Source organism: Lissotriton helveticus, chromosome 5_1 (genome assembly GCF_964261635.1).
Source record: "Lissotriton helveticus chromosome 5_1, aLisHel1.1, whole genome shotgun sequence".
In the NCBI taxonomy this organism is placed as follows: domain Eukaryota; kingdom Metazoa; phylum Chordata; class Amphibia; order Caudata; family Salamandridae; genus Lissotriton; species Lissotriton helveticus.
The window spans coordinates 784,939,656-784,961,235 of NC_136065.1; positions in this window are offsets into that span (position 1 = coordinate 784,939,656).

Consider the following 21,580-nt stretch of genomic DNA (forward strand, 5'->3'; position numbering starts at 1 on the left):
ATTTGTTTCCAAATAAAAATGTTGGTGCAGAGAATATATATAGAAAAATGGCAGAAAATAAATCAGTGATATGCTTGATGCCAACTCTGCAAGAATGTTCAATCTTCAATGAAAAAATGTTGAAGTTAGAAAATCAAGAAATTATAAAACTGGAAGCTATTGATAGAATAGAGCATGAAGGAGCTACTATTATTTTGTCAGAAAAGTTGAAGTCAAAATTGGATTCTTTAGACAAATCAATATCTAAAACGGCTGGTTTAGAAAAGAATCTATATGCATGTTTAAATTGTCGGATAATTTTACGACGTAATTTACATGTAGAAAGCGGTTTAGTAAATGGAGCAATGGGTCATGTGGTTGATTTTGTGAATGATCCAAATAGAGATGACATTGAATTTTTGAAAATCAAATTTGATAAAATTGAAGAAGAACAACAATTGAGTCGTTCTTCTACTCGATTTTTGCTTGTGAAAGATTTATATGTCCGTCGAAAACAGTTTCCTGTTTGTTTGGCATATGCGGTGACTATTCATAAATCTCAAGGTTTAAGTGTAGATAGTGCTTTGGTGAATATTGGAAGTACTGTGTTCAAGGAGGGTATGCCATATATTGCTTTATCTCGAGTCAGAACTTTGTCTGGATTATACTTGATTGATTTTGATGAGACAAAGATTAGTGCAGATCTAAATTGTGTGATTGTGTATAATAGGTTAAGAAGAGAATATGCTCCAAATTACCTCAATATCCTTTATTTGAAAAGCGTGTGGTAGGTCGAAAAAGAAGATATGTGAAAAATTGTAGCGAGGTTGTAGAGAAAAGAAAAAAAGTAGATGAACCAGTAATTGTAAGCAAAAAGAAAAAGGATAGTATTGAAGAGGTTGTTGGATTTAAGTTTGAAAACAGTCCTGGTGTCAACTGCTATGCTAATGTACTGGTTAATGTTGTTTTTTTCTTCAAACTTTACAACAACAGATTGTTGAAAATCGGGATCAAAGATTTTGTTGTTTGTTGAATTCTGTCTTTGAGAAATGTAGCAGTGATAAAACAAAAATAGAAAGTGTTTCTGATATTCAAAATGTTTTAGACATATGTTCTGGTCTAAATCAATTTTCACAGAATATTCAGCAAGATTGTCAGGAATTTCTACTGTATATGCTTGTTGTACTGCAAGATGAAGGTATAGATATTGAACATCTTTTTGGCCTTTCTTATAAATGGCACCATGACTGTGATAATTGTTCGTTTTCAAGTAGTACTAAAATAGACACTGAAAGATTTATATGTTTGACGTTACCAGCCTGCAAATCAGTGTCTTTTAATAATCTAGTTAGAGAAGCAAATCAAAACATGGTCTGTACCCAATGTAACTCTCAAATGTTATCATCATTATTTATACAAAGAGATGTACAGTATGTAATTTTAATGCTCCAACGATGTAGACCTGATGGAACAAAATTGACAACTTTAATAAAAAAATTTGTGGCTTCTCAATTACCAATTTCAGGAAGAACTTTTGTAACTGTAGCAATTATTTTCCATGATGGTCCTTCTACAACATCAGGACATTACACTGCTTATTCAAAATATCCAAAAGGCTGGACTCATTGTAATGATACTCAATTGACTTTTAAACAATGTTTGCCTTTTGACTTACCAAATTCTTACCTAGTGTTTTTACAACCCAAATTTTAGGGAAAATAATTGGCCTAGGAAGATTAGTGATGTTAAAAAAGGTTAGTTAGCTGTTGAGAATTACTTTGTGAGTGAGGGTGATCAAGATAAAACAAAACGTGTACTTGTCATAGAGGTAGTGTAAGTGTATCACATAGTGAGTGATATGAGTATTACAGGAAATGTTGATCATGAGTGAGGCAGAGGTGTTTTAGACTAGTTATAGTTCTTGTAGATGTTGTTGATATTTTTGATTCTCTTAAATAAGTTTCTTTTATTGGCTTCCCTCTGCATCAAACTCCCCTGATACTCCTCCCTCGTCCCGCCCCTATTTAGGAGCGCGTTTCACCTCTCTGCTGGTGTTTGGCGGGCAGCCCGGTGGCAGTGGGCTCGTTCTGCCGACATTAGAGAGCCGAGAGTGAGAGAGAGCCTCTCGTGACATTTGTGGTATCTCGCCCCGCTGATTACGTGCGGTCGCGTCTTTTTTAGCACACTGGTTTTAATATTGCTTAATAACCTTACCTCAAAGTTGTGCAGGTTACTAATTCCTGATTTCTTTTGCAGAGTGGAGCGGCTGGCTGGGGGCTGTTTGAAATCGCGGGTTCCCAGCGCAGCGGGCGCCATCTTAGTTTGGGCTTCCCTCTGCATCAAACTCCCCTGATACTCCTCCCTCGTCCCGCCCCTATTTCGGAGCGCGTTTCACCTCTCTGCTGGTGTTTGGCGGGCAGCCCGGTGGCAGTGGGCTCGTTCTGCCGACATTAGAGAGCCGAGAGTGAGAGAGAGCCTCTCGTGACATTTGTGGTATCTCGCCCCGCTGATTACGTGCGGTCGCGTCTTTTTTAGCACACTGGTTTTAATATTGCTTAATAACCTTACCTCAAAGTTGTGCAGGTTACTAATTCCTGATTTCTTTTGCAGAGTGGAGCGGCTGGCTGGGGGCTGTTTGAAATCGCGGGTTCCAGCGCAGCGGGCGCCATCTTAGTTTGGGCTTCCCTCTGCATCAAACTCCCCTGATACTCCTCCCTCGTCCCGCCCCTATTTAGGAGCGCGTTTCACCTCTCTGCTGGTGTTTGGCGGGCAGCCCGGTGGCAGTGGGCTCGTTCTGCCGACATTAGAGAGCCGAGAGTGAGAGAGAGCCTCTCGTGACATTTGTGGTATCTCGCCCCGCTGATTACGTGCGGTCGCGTCTTTTTTTAGCACACTGGTTTTAATATTGCTTAATAACCTTACCTCAAAGTTGTGCAGGTTACTAATTCCTGATTTCTTTTGCAGAGTGGAGCGGCTGGCTGGGGGCTGTTTGAAATCGCGGGTCCCCAGCGCAGCGGGCGCCATCTTAGTTTGGGCTTCCCTCTGCATCAAACTCCCCTGATACTCCTCCCTCGTCCCGCCCCTATTTAAACGGCCATCATGTGTCAGCGCAGCGGACGAGCGCAGCGGGCGCGACGTAGGCGCGCCGGAGTTGCGCCTGAGTTAAGCCCGTCTGCGCCCGTCCGCGGCAGGCCGGGGCACGGGGCACCTCACTTTGCTCCCAGCCTTACTCTTCCTCGTTCACTTATCATTTCCCTTCACAATTCTGCTCTCCCCCCCCCCCGAGCCCTCAGTCAAACACGCTGTTTGTGGCTTGCTTGCTCCTAGGACTACATTTCCTGAGATCACTCTTTCATTTCCTATTCATACACCTCCGGACTCTTCCGGCAAGTCCTCTCTTCCCATCCCGGGACTAGGACCCAACCCTTCTTTATCTGTGATGTACCTTAACACCCGGTCTCTGGTCGGCCATCAATCTGACATCTTTTATCTTTTAGGATCGGAACAGCCTGATATCCTATTCCTGACCGAGACCTGGCTCACAGATGATTCCACTCCCGATATCCTGGCGGCCATCCCCCCCGGATATTACATTCTACAAGCCAACCGCCCCTCTGGCAAAGTGGGCGGTGGGGTAGCAGCCATCATTAGGCACCCAATCCGGTTTTCCATGGTGCCTATTACTAGTATTTCCATGGTCGACTGTCTGGCACTCAGGTTGGAGCAACCCGGCTCCTCTCTAGTATGTGTCCTAGTCTACCGCCCTCCCCAATCCATGCCAAACTTTTCAGTCCAGTTCGGCGAGCTTATCTCGCAGCTGACCATCAACAACACCAATGTTTTGGTCCTGGGCGACTTTAATTACTGGCCATCTGACCCTCACGAAACCTCTGACTCCCTCGCCTTTTCTGAGCTTATGCTGGGTTTCAATTGCACCCAGCATATACACACACCCACGCACACCAAAGGTCATATTCTGGATCAGGTATGGACCTCTTCCCTGGACATCTCTACCCCCCTTGTTCTCCCCTGTCTTTGGTCGGATCATTTACTCATCACCTTTTCCCTTGCCAAGCCTGCTCCGGTTAGTGTTGCCCGAGTATCCAACTTTCTGGCACGCAACTGGAACAAGGCTGACATTAACAAATTCACCTCCCTTTTGAGCTCATCTGCCTCTTCTATTATGGAACCCTCTATTTCTATTGACTCTCAGTCTGACAATCTTGTCCACTGGCTGGTCTCCGCAGCTGACTCGGTGGCACCTTTAAAACCTGTTAAAACGCGGCGAAATCATGACGCCCATAGGTGGTTCACCGAGGAACTTAAGGCACTGAAACTTAGTCTTCGTCAGGCCGAAAGACGCTGGCGTCGAGACTATTCTTCACAGTCTAAAGTTGTCTTCTCTTCTCAGCTGAGAGAATACAAGTCTGCCATAGCCAGGGCTAAATCTTGTTATTTCTCCAATAAGATCTTGAATTCCATCAACAAGTCCAAAGACATCTTTTCTATTGTTGAGGAATTATCGAATCCGGCGAGAGTCACCATCGCTCCTCTCCCTTCCCAGCTATTGTGTGATTCTCTGAATCAATTTTTTGTGGACAAAATTGTCAAAATTAAAACCAGCATTTCTGTCCACGTCTCACCTGCTCCCCCCCCTTCTACTCCTCCCCTTCTCCATCGCACCGACACCCTCACCCAGCTTCCACTCATTTCTAAAGACAAATTCCTTTCTCTTTTGTTTAAAGTCTCCTCCGGATCTCCCAGCGACTGTTGCCCCCCGTCGGCCTTGCGAGAAGCCTTCACTTCATGCCCGGACCCCCCTTTAGCTCTTCTAAATAACTCCTTGACTATGGGGGTGGTCGCAGGATCTTTTAAACGGGCAGAAGTGGTCGCTATCTTGAAAAAACCCACGGCTGACCAGTCCAACATGAGCAACTATCGCCCAATTTCCCTCCTCCCTTTTCTCAGCAAGGTTTTGGAGTCTCACGTTACCCAAACCCTTACTTCTTTTGTGGAGGACTCCTGTGTCTTGGACCCCCAGCAGGCTGGATTTAGACCAGCACATTCCACAGAAGCAGTCATCCTTTCTGTGATGGACGAACTCCGCAGGGGCGCTGACACTAACATCTGTCAGGCCCTGGTCCTTTTGGATCTGTCAGCCGCCTTTGACACAGTCGACCATGACATCCTGGTCGACCGTGTCAGAGAGGCTGGCATCCAGGGCATTGCCCTGGATTGGGTGCGCTCTTTCCTGACCCACCGCCATCAGGCCGTCAGGCTGTCTCAGTTCTCTGCCTCTCAAGTCGAGCTGACCTGTGGTGTCCCTCAGGGCTCTTCCCTATCCCCTCTTCTTTTTAATTTATATTTGGCCCCATTAATCCGTTCCCTTCACCGTTTTAATGTCTCCGCATTTAACTATGCGGATGACATTCAATTGGTCTTCACCATTGACTCCGGGTCCGAATCCATCTCCACCTTTCAAAATGTCCTTTGTTTCATCAGTGATTGGATGGGTGCAAATCACCTGAAACTTAACCCCGACAAGACCGAGCTGGTGCTTGTCGGGGGACCCTCCAATCCTTGGCATCCCTCCTTTTGGCCGGCCAGCCTGGGTACCCCGCCTTGTCCTGTCAATTCAGCAAAAAGTCTGGGCGTTGTCATCAGCAACGATCTATCGATGACACCCCAGATTAGTGCCGTAGTCTCCTCTAGTCATTTCCAGCTCAGGAAGATACGCAAGATCGCTCGCCTACTTACCACCGGTGCCCTCATTTTGGCCTTACTTGCGTTAGTCATGTCTAGGCTTGACTACGCAAATGCATTATATGTAGGCATCCCTGTTTACCAACTTAGGAGACTACAGCTGATTCAAAATCAGGCCGCCCGTCTGATTTATCACCAGCCGAGAGACCAACATGTCCAACCGCTTTTAAAGGATCTCCACTGGCTTCCGGTCTCTGCTCGTTGCAAATTCAAGCTGGGCTGTACCATCTTCAAATCCCTCTCTGGTCAGGGCCCCGCTTTCATTTCTTCTCTGCTTCATCACTATGTCCCCTCCCATACTCTCCGGTCCTCCCTAATGGCCCTTTTATCTGTCCCCAGATTCAAGCGGAAGAAACACGGTGGCCTTAGGTTCTCCTTCCTAGCCCCGTCCTTTTGGAATTCTTTACCTCTCCCGCTCAGGCTATCCTTCCCTTATTCCAGTTTCAGATCCTCCCTCAAAACTCACCTTTTCATTGAAGCCTACAAATAACTTTTATTTATTGTTATGTTAGTTCTGTCTCTCTCTGCTCTCTCCGAACAGCGCCAAGGAACCTAATGGTGTTAGCGCGCTCTACAAATTAATTTAACATAACATAACATAACATAACATAACATAACATACAGCTCCTTGCTAAGATAAAGGATAAGCAGAGTGTCATCAGCATACCACATGACTTCCAAACAAAGGACTTTCCATATACTATTTGGCCATGTGGAAAAGTATATAAATCAAAAATGAGTATTTCGGGTAAATGTTGTTAATATATGTTTCTACATAAGTTTACTTTGAGATTATAAAAAAGAAGTAATAATGTTTTATTACTTTGTGATTGTTGATATTTACGTAAGAAATTGGTGTTTGGAAGAAAACATTTAAGATATGTTTTTTTCTAATTTTTACATTATTTATTGAAACGTTGTATGGGTTTTTTAAATACAATCTTTTTGATTGTGTTTTTCTTTGCCCGCTGTCATATGATGAGTAGTATTGAACTCACTGTTTTTAGTGAAATTCAATGTATTCTGAGAACAGCAAAATAAAACATATAACATATTGTACAAAATATTTTGTATTTTGTATTGTGAAATATATATTATAACTCAATTGTTTCTTCTCTTCCACAGATATTATATTTAGAAGGTAAGTACAACAAACAAAAAATACTTTTTCATCACTTTCTTACTTCTCTTTCTCTCTATCCTTTCTTCACTCTCTCTCTTACTCCTTTACCTTTCCTCATCTTACACCTCTTCCCTCATTCTACTTACTCCCCTTCATTCACCTTTCCTTTTCCTTCACATCATCCCTCAGTGACCTTCTCTCACTTCACTTCTTTCACTTCCTCACTCCCTTTCGCTCACTCCCCTTTCCTCCTTCCGTCTCTAAGTCTCTTCCTCTGTGTCAGTCACTATAACTGATTTGCTCCCTCACAGTCCATCGCTCTCCTTTTGTTTCTCTCTCTCACTGTCTCCCTCTCTCTGCACCAGTCTTCCTTTTCTTTTCTCTCTCTTTCCATAAATCCTTCTCTCTCACTTACTTCTTTTTCCTTTCTCTTAATATGCTTCTTTTTCCATCACTCCCCTTCCCTCAGCCTTTTATCCCTTCCCTCACTGTCACTGCCCTTCATTCAATCTGAGTCTTCTTCCTCCACCTCATGTTCTCTTCTCTCTGCATCACTCTCATTCTATTTCTCCTGCACCCATTCCCTCACTCTCCCTCATACTCTTTCGCTCACTCCATCCGTCAATCTCCTTTCCTTATTCCCCGTACCTCAATCCCTTTTGGTAACTCTCATTCCTTTAGTCTCTCACTCCTTTCACTCCATTTCTCTCTCCCTCTCTCCCTTTGTCTCACTCAGTCTAACCACTTCATTTCATGTCAGTCACTTCCTCTCTCTCTCTCTTTCTCTCTCACTCTCTCCCTCTGTGTTTCTCCCTCACCATTTCTTTCTTCCCCTTTCTGTTTTTTTCACTTCTACTTTCTTTTTTATTATGAAATATATATTATAACTCAATTTTTTCTTGTTTTCCACAGATACTTTATCTATATAAAAATATTCTAATAAGTTGTCATTATTTATAAGGTAAGTATGACAAACAGAAAATACTTTTACTTCACTCTCCTACTTCTCTTTTTCTCTTTCCTATTCTTTAATCTCTCTTACTCCTTTACCTTTCCTCATCTTACTCCTCTTCCCTCATTCTATTTACTCCCCTTCATTCACCTTTACACTCCTTCTCTCACCATCAGTACTCTTCCTTCACACTCACTCATCTTGTCCAAATCCCTATTTCTCCTGTCTGTCCCTCTCTTGTCTTTTCTATCTTCCTCCATCACTACCCTTGTCTTGCTGTATCGATCAATCTCTTCTCACTGCCCCCTTACTCTCTTTCCTTCACATCATCCCTTAGTGACCTTCACTCACTTCACTTCTTTCACTTCCTCACTCCCTTTCACTCACTCCCCTTTCCTCCTTCCTTCTCTAAGTCTGTTCCTCTATGTCAGTCAATATAACTGATTTACTCCCTCACAGTCCATCACTCTCCCTCTGTTTCTCTCTCTCACTGTCTCCCTCTCTCTCCACCAGTCTTCCTTTTCTTTTCATAAATCCTTCTCTCTCACTTACTTCTTTTTCCTTTCTCTTAATATGCTTCTTTTTCCATCACTCCCCTTCCATCACCCTTATATCCCTTCCCTCACTGTCACTGCCCTTCCTTCAATCCGAGTCTTCTTCCTCCACTTCATGTTCTCTTCTCTCTGCATCACTCTCATTCTATTTCTCCTGCACCCATTCCCTCACTCTCCCTCATACTCTTTCGCTCACTCCATCCGTCGATCTCCTTTCCTTATTCCCCGTACCTCAATCCCCTTTGGTAACAGATACTATATCTATATACAAATATTCTATTAAATTGTCATTATTTATAAGGTAAGTATGACAAACAGAAAAGACTTTTACTTCACTCTCTCACTTCTCTTTTTCTCTTTCCCATTCTTTAATCTCTCTCTTGCTCTATTCATCTTAGTCTCCTTTTCCCATTCTCATTACTGCCCTTCATTCACTTTTACAGTCTTTCTGTCACTATCAGTACTCTCTCTTCACCCTCACTCACCTTGTCCAACTCCCTCTTTCCCCTGTCTGTCTCTCACTTCTCTTTCCTATCTTCCTCCATCACTACCCTTGTGTTGCTATATCGCTTAGTCTCTTCTCACTCCCCCTTACTCTCTTTCCATAACTTCATTTCTCATTCACCTTCACTCACTCCACTTCTCTCACTCCCTCACTCTGTTTCGCTCAGTTCCCTTCCTTTATTCCCTCCCTCACTCTCCTTTCCTCCACCTGTCTCTAAATATCTTCCTCTGTCTCAGTCACTATAACTGATTTATTTCTTCACACTCCCTCACTCTCCTTCTGTTTGTCTCTTTCACTGTTTCCCTCTCTCTTCACTACTCTTCCTTTTTTTCTCTCTCTTTCTATAAAAATGCTTCTTTTTCAATCACTCCCTTTCCCTCAATCTTATATCCCTTCCCTCACTGTCACTGCCCTTCATTCAATCTGAGTCCTCTTCCCCCACTTCATGTTCTCCTCACTGTGCATCAGTCCTATTCCCTTTCTCTTACTTGTATTCCCTCACTCACCCTCACTCTCTTTCACTTACTCCATCCGACAATACCCTTCCCTTATTCCCCTTTCCTCATTCCCTTCTGCTAACTCTCATTCCTTTAGTCTCTCACTCCCCTTCACTCCTTGTCTCTCTCCTTCTGTCTCACTCAGTCTAACCACTTCACGCTCTGTCACTCACTTGCTCTCCCTCTCTTTCTTTTTCACTGTCTTTCTCTCTTTCTCTCCCTCTCCTTTCCTGTCTTTCTCTTTCTGTTTCCTTCACTCCCCGTTACTCTCTCTGAATCTCCTTCCTTCTCTCTCATTCCCTTCCCTCACCCTCATACACCTTCCCTAAGTGTCACTGCCCTTCACTCACCATCACTACCCTTCCCCACTCCACTTTCTCCTGTCTGTATTTTTCACCCTTTCACTTTCCCGTTCCCTTTTCCTCACTCCCCCTCGCTCTCCTTATCTCACTCCATTCTTTACTCCCCTTCTCTTACTCCCTTTTCTAAGTTCCTCCATCACCTCACTCTATTTCTCTCTCCCTCACTTCCCATGTGTCACTTTCCATTACCCCCTTCTCTCACCCTCATACCCCTTCCCTCACCGTCAGTCCACTGCTCTTACCAAAACTTCCTTCACTCTGCTCTCTTTCTCCCTTTTCATCTCTTACTCCCCTTCTTTGTCTCTGTTCCATGCTCCCTTTTTCTCACTCCTTCTCTCTCAATTTTCTTTTCTTACTGCCATTCCCTTACTCTTTCTCTCCGCTTACCTCACTCCCCTACTCTTAGTCCCCTTGTTTCAGTCACTCTTTGACTCCCCTTTCCTCACTCATCATACTACCCTTTCCTCACTCATTCCATCAACCCTTTGCTCCTTTTCACTGAGTCATTTCAGTCATTCATTTATACACTACACATTCATTCAAAAAAAAAATGACACCGTTTTTAAAAGATATAGCTCTTCTTTGAGAAGTGAGGTTAGTTCTGACAAGAACTTTTTTTTTCTTTTTTTTTAGTTTTTAAACAATTTTATGTTTTTTGGGGTTTAAAAAAAAAAAGTAAACAGGTAACAAAAAATTGTTCAACTGGAACAAAAATAATAAATGAAAAAAAATTAACTACGGGGCATACGTGCTGTGAGATACAAATATCTATCAAGTCCACACTCTGCTCACCATAGCATATGATTTCCTTGCAAACATTGCAACAAATATGTACTTTAGAAAAATTTGGACGGATGTCCAGCACTCTTGTAGTGGGTGATTGCGCTGCCGAAGAGGTGGAAGGCACAGCAGGTGGAAGATCCCTGCCAGGGCTCTAGTGCTCGCACGTGCATAATTATGCGGATGCACGTTCTTCACATGCCTTATCATCGTATAAATACTAAAAGAGTATTTCTTGTTGGGGTTTCCTCTTGACAATACAGTCCTACAGATGGTACACGTTACTTTTGGAGCATTAACTTTTTTTTCACCCTCCGGAATCGTAAAAAACTGCAAAATGAAGGAGTCCTTCTGCTTCCTAGAACGTTGGTCCTCTTCCACCACAACAGTATCTGAGTCAGATGAACTCTCAGGGTGCTGTGCTGCCATTTTCAAATACCTGTAGCAAAGCAGAGGTCCTTCTCTCTGGAAACCAAAAGAGATAGTGAGGGAAGTGGGTGGAGTTTTTGAAGATTATGAAACAGAAACTACTATTAACCAATCAAAAGTGTTGTTTTCATGTCACATGACTTTACGTGCGCGCACGGATGCGCGCATGGTGCGTGACCTTCGCATAAAAATGGCGTCTTGTCCGATTTTCGAAAAAGTTCAAAAATGTGAAAAGGAGGCAGGAAAGAGAATCGCTGACCCTCTAGGCCTTCTCAGGGGGTCCCTGAAGGACCCCGATGGGCAAAAAAACACCTTTTTGTTTTTTTAAAACCCGCGAGGTGCGCACACGTTGCTCGCACCGTCGAGGCAGAAGTCACTCAAAAACAATAGTGAAGAACGTGAAAAGGAGGCAGGGTAGAGACTTCCTGACCCCCTAGGCCTTCTCAGGGGGTCCCTGAAGGACCCCGATGGGCAAAAAAAACATATATTTTTTTTAAACTGCGAGGTGCGCGCACGTTGCGCGCACCGTCGAGGCAGAAGTCACTCAAAAACAATAGTGGAGAACGTGAAAAGTTGGCAGGGTAGAGACTCTCTGACCCCCTAGGCCATCTCATGCGATCCCTGAAGGACCCCAAAGGGCAAAAAAACATTTGTTTTAAAACAAAAAAATTGCGAGGTGCGCGCACGTTGAAAAAATCACAAAAAAAAGGAAAAAAACAAATTTGAGTGTTTATTGTTGATTTAAGATGTAGACTATACTGTTCAACTTTAACCAAATCATACAAATTAGCTGTGCCATTACATATTACTGGAACAGAGAAATCTATTATAATATACAAAGGCAGTTTGTGAAAAATAAATATATAAAAAATATAAAAATTGATACAGAAATTAGCATGTTAAAAACTTTGGAAATTCACTGAAAAAAACATATGTTTCAGACCTGATATAGTTAGAAATTAGTATTTTAAAAACTTTGCAAATTCACTGAAAAAAACATAGGTTTAACATACCTTATAGTTACAAATTGACATTAAAAAAACCTTAGAAATTCACTGAAAAAACCATAGGTTTGACACTCGTTGTAGTTAGGAATTAGCATTTAAACAACCTTTGAAATTCACTGAAAAAACCATAGGTTTCACACACTTTATAGTTAGGAATTCGCTTTGAAAAAACATTTGAAATTCACTGAAAAAACCATAGGTTTGACACACGTTATAGTTAGGAGTTAGCTTTCAAAAAACGTTTGAAATTCACATGAAAAAACTATAGGTTTCACACACGTTATAGTTAGGAATTCGCTTTGAAAAAACCTTTCAAATTCACTGAAAAAAGCATAGGTTTCACACACGTTATAGTTAGGAATTAGCTATGAAAAAACCTTTGAAATTCACTGAAAAAACCATAGGTTTCGCACACGTTATAGTTAGGAATTAGCATTTAAAAAACCTTTGAAATTCACTGAAAAAACCATAGGTTTCACACCAGTTATAAATAGCTGGACATTTTACTCATACAAAACCATTGAAATTCCCCAGTTATAGTTAGTTGTACTCACTATAACTCGCGCACCCGCAATCCACTGCTGGTGATGTCACATATTACATCACTCATGACATGGTCAGTGACATCACTCATGACATCACTGATGACATCTCAAATGGCATCACTGATGACATCATCCTTCTGAAAGAGTAGCAGACCTCCTCTCACCCTAATATTATCTTTGATACACACATTCAAAAATGGAAACTACAATTTACAAAAAAATGGAGATACCAATACCAATTACAACAACCTATTAGGTAATTCCAACATCTACATACACATCCACTCATTCAACAACAGTCCTATATACTCACTCATACATGTACTCACTCATCATATGTACTCATACACCTATACATCCTGTTACACACTAATACTCATCCATATAGTTACTCACACACATATTCACACATGCAAATAAACTATCAAAAATCAATTTACTTGATTATACTGCTGTATACACACCACTACACATACTACTACAGAAATGTATACATATTTACTCTCCTAAACAATCAATTATAAAAACACATCCTTATTTATACAGGTACTCTTCCAAATTCTCACTCTCACATATACTCAATTATATACATCAATACTAACATATACTAGTTTAAAACATATGTAGTTACACATGAATAAACTATTGAGACAATCATTCACTCACTAACCCACCCATACATACAATCATCTACCCATACAGTCTTGCACACATGCTGTCTTCAAAACACATACAAACAGTGAGTCACTCATTCATGCATCTGTGCGCTAAGTAATATCACCCACCGAACCATACAGACACTCATACTGATACTCAAAAAAACAACTTATAACCCATATACACACTCGTGTAGCTACTCACCAACCCATGCAGCCACTTATACACAAAGTGAGACACAGATACAGATATTTATATATTTAAATATTACTCGCTAATACATGTATTCACTAAGATACACTTAATAAGTCAGTTATACAATGAAATTTACAAACAAACATCCATTTAGACACTTATTCACCCATTTATTCTTCCATCGACCTTTAGATATACATATATAAAAATATATTTTTTTCAGATAGACACACATTCAGTGGATGATGTCTTCAGTGAAGTCATCAGTGATGCCACTGACCATGTGAAGAGTGATGTAATATGTGACGTCATCAGCAGTACATTGCGGGGGCGCGAGTTATAGTTAGCTGAACTAACTATAACGGGGGAATTTCAATGGTTTTGTATGAGAGAAATGTCCAGCTAACTATAACATGGGTGAAATCTATGGTTTTTTTCAGTGAATTTCTAAGGTTTTTTAAATGCTAATTCCTAACTATAATGTGGCTGAAACCTATGGTTTTTTCAGTGGATATATATATATATATATATATATATATATATATATATATATATATATATATATATTACCTACTGGGGGGCGCCAGTAGATAGTAATAGTTAGGACCTACTTTCCATAGGAAATCCACAACATTCTCTTTGGAATAACTTTGGCGCTGGTGGGCGAATCTTCGCGAATTTCTCCAAAAAAATGGCCTGCTTGGCTCCGCTCTTTCCCTGAAAGTTTGGGGGTGACTCATCAAGTGGGGGCCGAGAAATAAGGGGGGTCACAAAACGTGTTTTCCCCATGCAATTTTCCATAGGGACCTTTAGCCAGGGTTACAGACAGAACGGCTGAACGGAACTACACCAAATTTCGCAGAGAGGTAGAGTTCGGTTCGCAGATTGTGCTTTTTGTTAAATGGTGTAAATCCGTTCAGTAGTTCCTGAGAAAATCAAAAGTAAAATCATAGTGATATCTATAGACGAAGTACTGTACGCATACGGAAATCCATACAATTATGAGCACGAGCTGCATGTTGATTGGATGTCAACTGTCTGTCAACACTCCAAACCAAACCATGGCAGCCATCTTGTGCCTCGGTAGAACCGAGCCACAAGAAAACAGTAAACCAAAGTTGAAAAATAAGGAAAGGGGGCAGGGTAGAAACAGCCTGACCCTCTAGTCCTGCTCAGGGGGTCCCACATGGATCTTTAGGCCCAAAATTTTATAATTTTTTTAAAATAAGAAATCACGGGGTACGTGTATTGTATGCGTACGCGGTGGAAAAGGAAAAAAAAACTAGAAGTCCGTTTTATTCTTAATTAGCCCCCGGGGGCATTTTTTTCCATAATGGGGGCTTGTAAGGCCTCCCGAGACATGGGGAAAGCCACCCCCTGGGGTTTTATTTTGAAGTATGTGAGGGGCTCACGGCCCCCCCACAGCCCCAGGGACCGGCACCCCCTCGGGGCTTTTTTTTAAATATTTTGTTTTAAAAAGAATGTTTTCAGCTCCCTTCCCTCGGGTACCGCCACCTTCCTGGGGCAGTAATATGTAAAATGACCTTTCAACCCCGGGGACCTGCACCCCCTGGGCCTTTTTAATGTTGGGAGGGGGTCGCACGGCCCCCCTCCTGGAGCCCTTGATGGCCCTGGGGACCACCAACTCCCAGGGCCGGCTTCTGCAGTGTCTCGGGGTGCCTATATTTCTATGAAAGTATGTAAAACTTTCAGGTTTTTTTGTGAACTATTTGTATGCTCTACGCATGCGCAGCCTCGTTTCCAAGCCCACGTTTCTTTCTTTTTCTTCAAGTTTGCCAAGTAAAGCTCTCCTCGTTTCAGGTATTACATTTGCCGCTTTCTTTTCCCGGGCCGTGTGTGTCATCCGCTGCTATACTTTTGTAAGATATTAATAATCATATTCTATCTATATTTATTTTAAACGTATTGAAGAGGCGCCAAACGTTGATTACATATTCCGTCCACAGCCATTTTAGTAGTTTTCCTCCGTTATTTTTATAAAACCTGTTACTTTCATTTTACCCTACGCCTATCTTCTCTGTGATTGATGAGATTTCCTGCCACAGACACCACGGTGTTTGTCCTTGGCCTCCGATGCTATCAGACTTGGTCACACTCATACCTAAAAACTAATTTGAAGCACGTAAGCTACAGCTATTACAACGCGTGTCCGTCACCACAAAGCCATTATTATGATTATGCCTGCCTTTATCATGTGTGGTAAATGTTTACTAGTTGTAAAAGCATGTGTGATAAAGCCATATGCGTGCTAATGGCTTTGTGGTGACGATCACGCGTGCTTATGACCGCGTTGTAATGGCTGTTTCCCCCCATGGACAGTGCAGCAACAGAGTCTGGGCGTCGTGGACTCCAGGGCACTAGGTGTAGGGCCACGCAGACCCTCTCATACAATATAGAAATCTTTGGGGGGGTGATTGTTTCAATGGTTTGAAGGTGCGTTTTTGAGGCCTACACACTTAATTTTGTAGGGGGGTAGGTTTGCACGGGAAAATGTCGCAAGAGGTTTGTAAATGTGGTACACATTGTTTCGTTTTACCTTGATTTCTTTTCTATGTTGTAGTCTATCCAGAGAAAATATAACTTATTGTACAGTCAATACTTTTCAACCCTACTCTTGATCATCTTACTATAGTACTTCAACAATATAAATATTATTTTTATTGTGGACCGTCATCCCCCAAAAAAAAGAAGTATGTGTTTTTTTTGTTAACTGTTTTTAAAACAACAATAACTGTAAACGTAACTTAATGATAACAATATTATAAACAACTAGAAAAATCACTTTACTAAGACAATATTATAAACAAATTGTAATGTGGACTCCAAAAGAAGTACGATTCTTAATCGGCGAAACAAAAAAGAATATTAGAGTTTAAAATTATGTAGATGTGAGTAAATGAGCTTAAGCATTACAAGTCAAGGTAACACTACGATTTTACGTGTACAGTGTGCCTGGTACATTTCACTTCTGTTATAGTCCTGCGTTCAAGTGGTGTCTTTATTGAAGTACCTACTGCGTTACTGACACAAAAGTAGTACAACGGGTTTGTAAATACGCCGATTTATTTCTAATGCATTTAATTGGAGGCATTGTATATCTAGGCCGCTGTGCTTACCTTGTATAAACACTGCGGCCATCAGAGTTCACAACTGCAATTGAACTCTGGTTGTATACGTCATAGTATATTCAGTACTTTGCGGACAATTCCATTGCTGTTGCTTGGTATGCCGGTATTGCTCCTGAAGGATGTTTGGTGAAGCAAACAAAAGGACATTTGATTAATCACCGTAAACTGAGTTGCGAAACTGCTGTCAAAGGTGAATTTTAATGTGAGTTCTTAATATTGCGTACCTAGACTGTTGCACCCCATTGACTCGCAGAGTCTGGAGTTGAGAGTTTTTTTTGAAAAGTTAGCTGCAGATTTACAAGCTCCTTGTGCCACTTTTTTCCCATGTTAAAAGTGACCCAAAAGTGGCACAAAAAGCTTGTAGATTTGTTCCTCAGACTGTTGTAACCTATCTATTGTCACTGTTCTGTGGTAATTATACATTTCTACACAGTCAAGCTGTTGCACACTATCGACTCTCTCCTTTCACAGATAACTTGTCGTTGTTTTGGAAACAAGCTTCTTTGCTCACCTTGTGCCGTTGCCTTCATTCAAAGAGGGTGTACCACGTGTCGAAGCAGACTTCTCAGTCGTTGTTACAGTGGCCACGCATCATCGCAGAATACACGAACGTAGAGATTTGTAGGTTTCTTTTTGCGGGGGTTTCGTCAATTTGTAAAACAGAACCTGTAAGATAAAAAGTAGTTAACTTTGTGTATAATTTTTTTATGAAACGAGAGAAGAAATAAGAGAGTGACTCAGGCTCTGTTCCACTTCCAAACACCCTGACCCCCCCTCTTCACTGGCTCCGTGCTCTGCCCCGCCCGGACCTCCTTTTCTGGGGCCCCCTACCTACGTTCCCTGCTCAGGGCCGCCATGAGCCCAGAGCTGCCCCTAGTGACTGAAAACAATACTCACAGAACACCTTTTTGTGACCGGTGTTTTTCACCACGTGCCGGACATAATGCGTCCTAAAACTCTACATCTAAAAGATAATAAAAGAAAGATGTTATGATTGGTAATTATTACCATATTAATTTCGAGTTAGATAACATCGCGCTTTTATACATGTTCCTTCTCACATTTCTATGAACTATTTGTATTGGTAATATTCCAGACATTTCAGCGATTATAAAAACGTCCCTGCTATTGGGAAAAAAATGTATACATGTAAATTAATATACTATATAGGAGTGCGTTTGTCTAAAATGCTAAGTTGCGTTTTTGTATCTAGTCTGCTACAACCCTTTGCCTCCCTCCGATGCGTACTCAAGCCTCCCTGCTCACCTTTTCGTGGAAAAGACACCTTATGCATGATGTAGCCCAGATCTCCAACAAAGAAGTCTCATATATGGTGCTGAGTCTTGATATCTGTATGGCTAACGACATACTCGTGTTCCCATCATCATCATCGCAGGTTCTTCACTGTCTCAGTGCTTCGGGCACCACTAACTCAGTGACCAAAGAGGCCACATATGTTGTAGTGGGCTCCTTGTTCGATACTTTGGAAACAACTCTAAAATGGCGTATAACACGTACACTCCATCTTTTTTATACATAGGGTCACGTGTGTAGGGACAAATTTGCTGGATGGGTGTGGTGTGGGTGTGTACCAGCCATGAGGGAGTGTGTGTGCCGATTTGACAACTAGACCTGCAACTAAGAAATTAGTACAATGGAAATCTGGTCCTTATACTGTTGTTGTGTTTTTCTGGTAGCGTAAGAGTGGCCTGTACTAACGTATTCAGTATCGATTAATTTACCATTTCCCCCCGGGGCTTTAAAATGTTGGGGGAGGGGCTGCGTAGCTCCGGGACAGTGTAGGAGCTGACCTTGAGACATGGCAGTCTCCAGAGCCTTCGAAGGCTCTGGGCATAGGGTCACGCACTCTACCTCATACAATACACTAAAAAAGAAGACAAAGTGATGAGAGATGATTTGTGACGTGTTTAGGTTGAGAACCTGGATAATCATTAAATGGGTTCTAGCAGTAAAGTGTGTACTTATACTGGAACAAGCCTTTTGGGGTCTTGCAAAAGCAAGTCATCTTTAATAATTCCCTCTCTCTTCAAGTACATGGCAAAATATATGATTAACTTGTATGTTAAAAACAAAAACTTTTAACACCTGTTTTTGATTGGTTGTGAAGCATTATAAGAAAACGTAGCGACCAATCCCTTTCTGGCTTTCTTATTTTCTATGTGACGTTATGATACAGTCACCATGTATGTAGCCTATTTTGTGACGCACTTTATTTTACAATGCGTTTGAAAAACTAGTTGTGGTAGGGTGCTTTTAAGTTAAAGTGTGTAATCTGCTTACAAGTTTGTTGACTGTAAAAGTATTCTATCATAATTGTACTGACTTTTCTCCTTTAGCGTGCAGTACTATATTGTTTTATAAAATGTATAACTCTTCAAACCATCTTTGAAAGAAAAATACTCATATTTTAAAAATATTTTTATTGAGTCTTTTATATTCATCATATGGGTGAAATGCAGAAATGCTTTTACATTCATTGGTATCACGCGTTCCATCACATTAATTTTATTTTATCATAAGCACTCACTTCTTATGTTTACATTATATAAGTGTTGGCAGCCATCTTGTGCCTCGGTAAAACCGAGTCACAAGAAAGCAGTGAAAGAACCGCAAAACACAGGCCAAGGGGGTAGGGTAGAAACATACTGATCACCTAGGTCTGCTGAGGGGGTTCCACATGGATCATTAGGTGCAATTTTTCATTTTTTTTTAAAATTGCGGGTACGCGTTTTGGGCGAAGAAGAAAAAAAAGAATCAAAGCCCGCTTTATTGTTAATTAGCCTGCTGGGACCGTGGGGGTCTTGGGCTCCTCCCACAGTCCCCTACGTTATATTTGAGCCCTGGGGGATGGGGTCCCCGGGGATTATAAAAAATTAGTGATAGAGGATATTTTTTTTTTTACAGTAGATTTACCGTACGCATACCATGCACGTATGGATGCCGTACAGTGCAAAGTCTGGAAATCGTCCCATAAGCGTATCTAAGCAAGAAAAAGAAAACCATTTTTCAGATATTTATGAAGTGTATGTGTTTAGATGTTGGGTGGCTCTAAAAAGAGCCCTTGTGTTTATTGGGAGATTTTAGTACCAACAAGTAAGTACCAATGCTGAGTCTAAAATTCAAGAGGAAGACTCTGTTCCCCTCATCTGTAAAATGTACACCGTCTCTCCTATAGATGTCATGCATATTGAAACTCAGATTGTTGTGGTAGATGGACCCCATTCTATAGTCTCGGAAAAAGGCAGAAACAGATTTATTCACATGTTTCCTAGCTTTCTCAATCTGTGGACAATGGTGGTTGGACCAGTTCCATTTCTGCCTTTGGCATATATTAGAATAGACAAAGGCAGCTTTGGGGAAAAGTGTCATCAATTGCTGAAAGGTGTCCTTCATAAGCATATTCAGACCTACCCCTGTCAAAGTGCCTACGTCATTGCCACCACAGTGCACAATTATGAGGTCAGGGTGTTGGAGATGCAAAAAGGATTTCACCAAAGGCATCAATTGGTGCCACTTTAACCCTCTCTGTCCAATTCATTTAATCTCTACGTTTGGTAAACCTAGGTCTTTATTTATTTATTTATTTATTTATTTATTTAAGCTTATAAAGCGCACAGCTACCCGCAGTGGGTTTCCCGGCGCTAAGGGACAGACTGAAGAAGAATTTGTATGCAGAGTGTACCAAAAGGAAGCTACGATTTACTGTTGGAAGAGCCAAGTTTTAAGCCCTTTACGGAAGCGAAAAAGATTGGTTTCTATCTGCAGGGTCATGGAAAGAACATTCCAGAGTTTAGAACCCAGATAGGCAAAAGAGCGGCCTCCCATTTTAGCTAGCCTAAATCTGGGGATGGAGAAGTCACCGTTCCCTGAAGATCGGAGGACACGATTAGGTGTATAGGCCTGAATAAGGCCCTGAAGGTATTTAGGGGCAGAACCTTGCTTAATTTTAAAAACATGGCAAAGGGCCTTGAACTTGATTCTCTCCGGGACTCTAAGCCAATGTAGGTCGAGAAGAGCAGGAGAGGCGGATATCCTCCTGGGGACGTTGCGAAGCAGGCGAGCAGCTGTGTTCTGAACAACCTGGAGTTTTTTATGGTCGTCAGATCAGCTCCAAGATATAGAACGTTGCCGTAGTCCAGGCGGGAAACAACCAACGCCTGGACTACCGTTCTTTGTGTGGAAGGGGGCAACATCCAGAGAATTTTATGAAGCCATCTCAAGGTGGTGAAACAAATAGCGGCTACCTTTACAGCCTGCTGTCTCATCGTAAGTTTCTCATCAATGAGGAACCCGAGATTGCGAACCCACAGTTACAGGCTGAGGGGTAGGTCCCATATCATTGGGCCAATGGTGGGGGCCCCAGAGCTCCTTACACCTGCCAAGTATCACAACCTCGGTCTTTTCACCGTTAAGTTTCAAGAAGTTATTCTTCATCCACCTAGAGACACGAAGCAGGCCTTCTCTCAAGACAGAGGTATCTGTACCCTCTGTGTTAGAAAGAGAGAAGATGATCTGTGTGTCATCGGCGTAGGAGTATAAAGTGAGTCCGGCTTCCTCTATGATGGTGGCCAGGGGTCTTACATAGATGTTGAATAATAGAGGGCTAATTATAGACCCCTGAGGCACGCCGTACGCCGATGGACAGATTTTAGATGAAGCAGAGGCCGAAAACACCTGAAAAGTGCGGTCTCTTAAAAAAGAGGCTATCCAGGCCAGTGCAGCGCCTTCTACACCCAGGGACCGAAGAGTCGTAAGGAGAATAGAATGGGACACAGTGTCGAACGCTGCGCTCAAGTCCAAAAGAATGAGGGCAGATGTTTCTCCACGATCGACACTGTGTCTCAGACTCTCGGTAACTCCCAGGAGTGTAGTTTCGGTCGAATGATGCGCTCTAAAGCCTGACTGGGAAGGATGGAGAAATCCCGTGCTTTCCACAAGGTGAGTTAGTTGCGCATTAATATGCCTCTCCAGAATTTTCGACAGAATTGGAAGTAATGAGATTGGTCTGAAGTTAGACAAGTTGGTAATGTCAGCTCCAGCCTTTTTTAATAAAGGAACAATC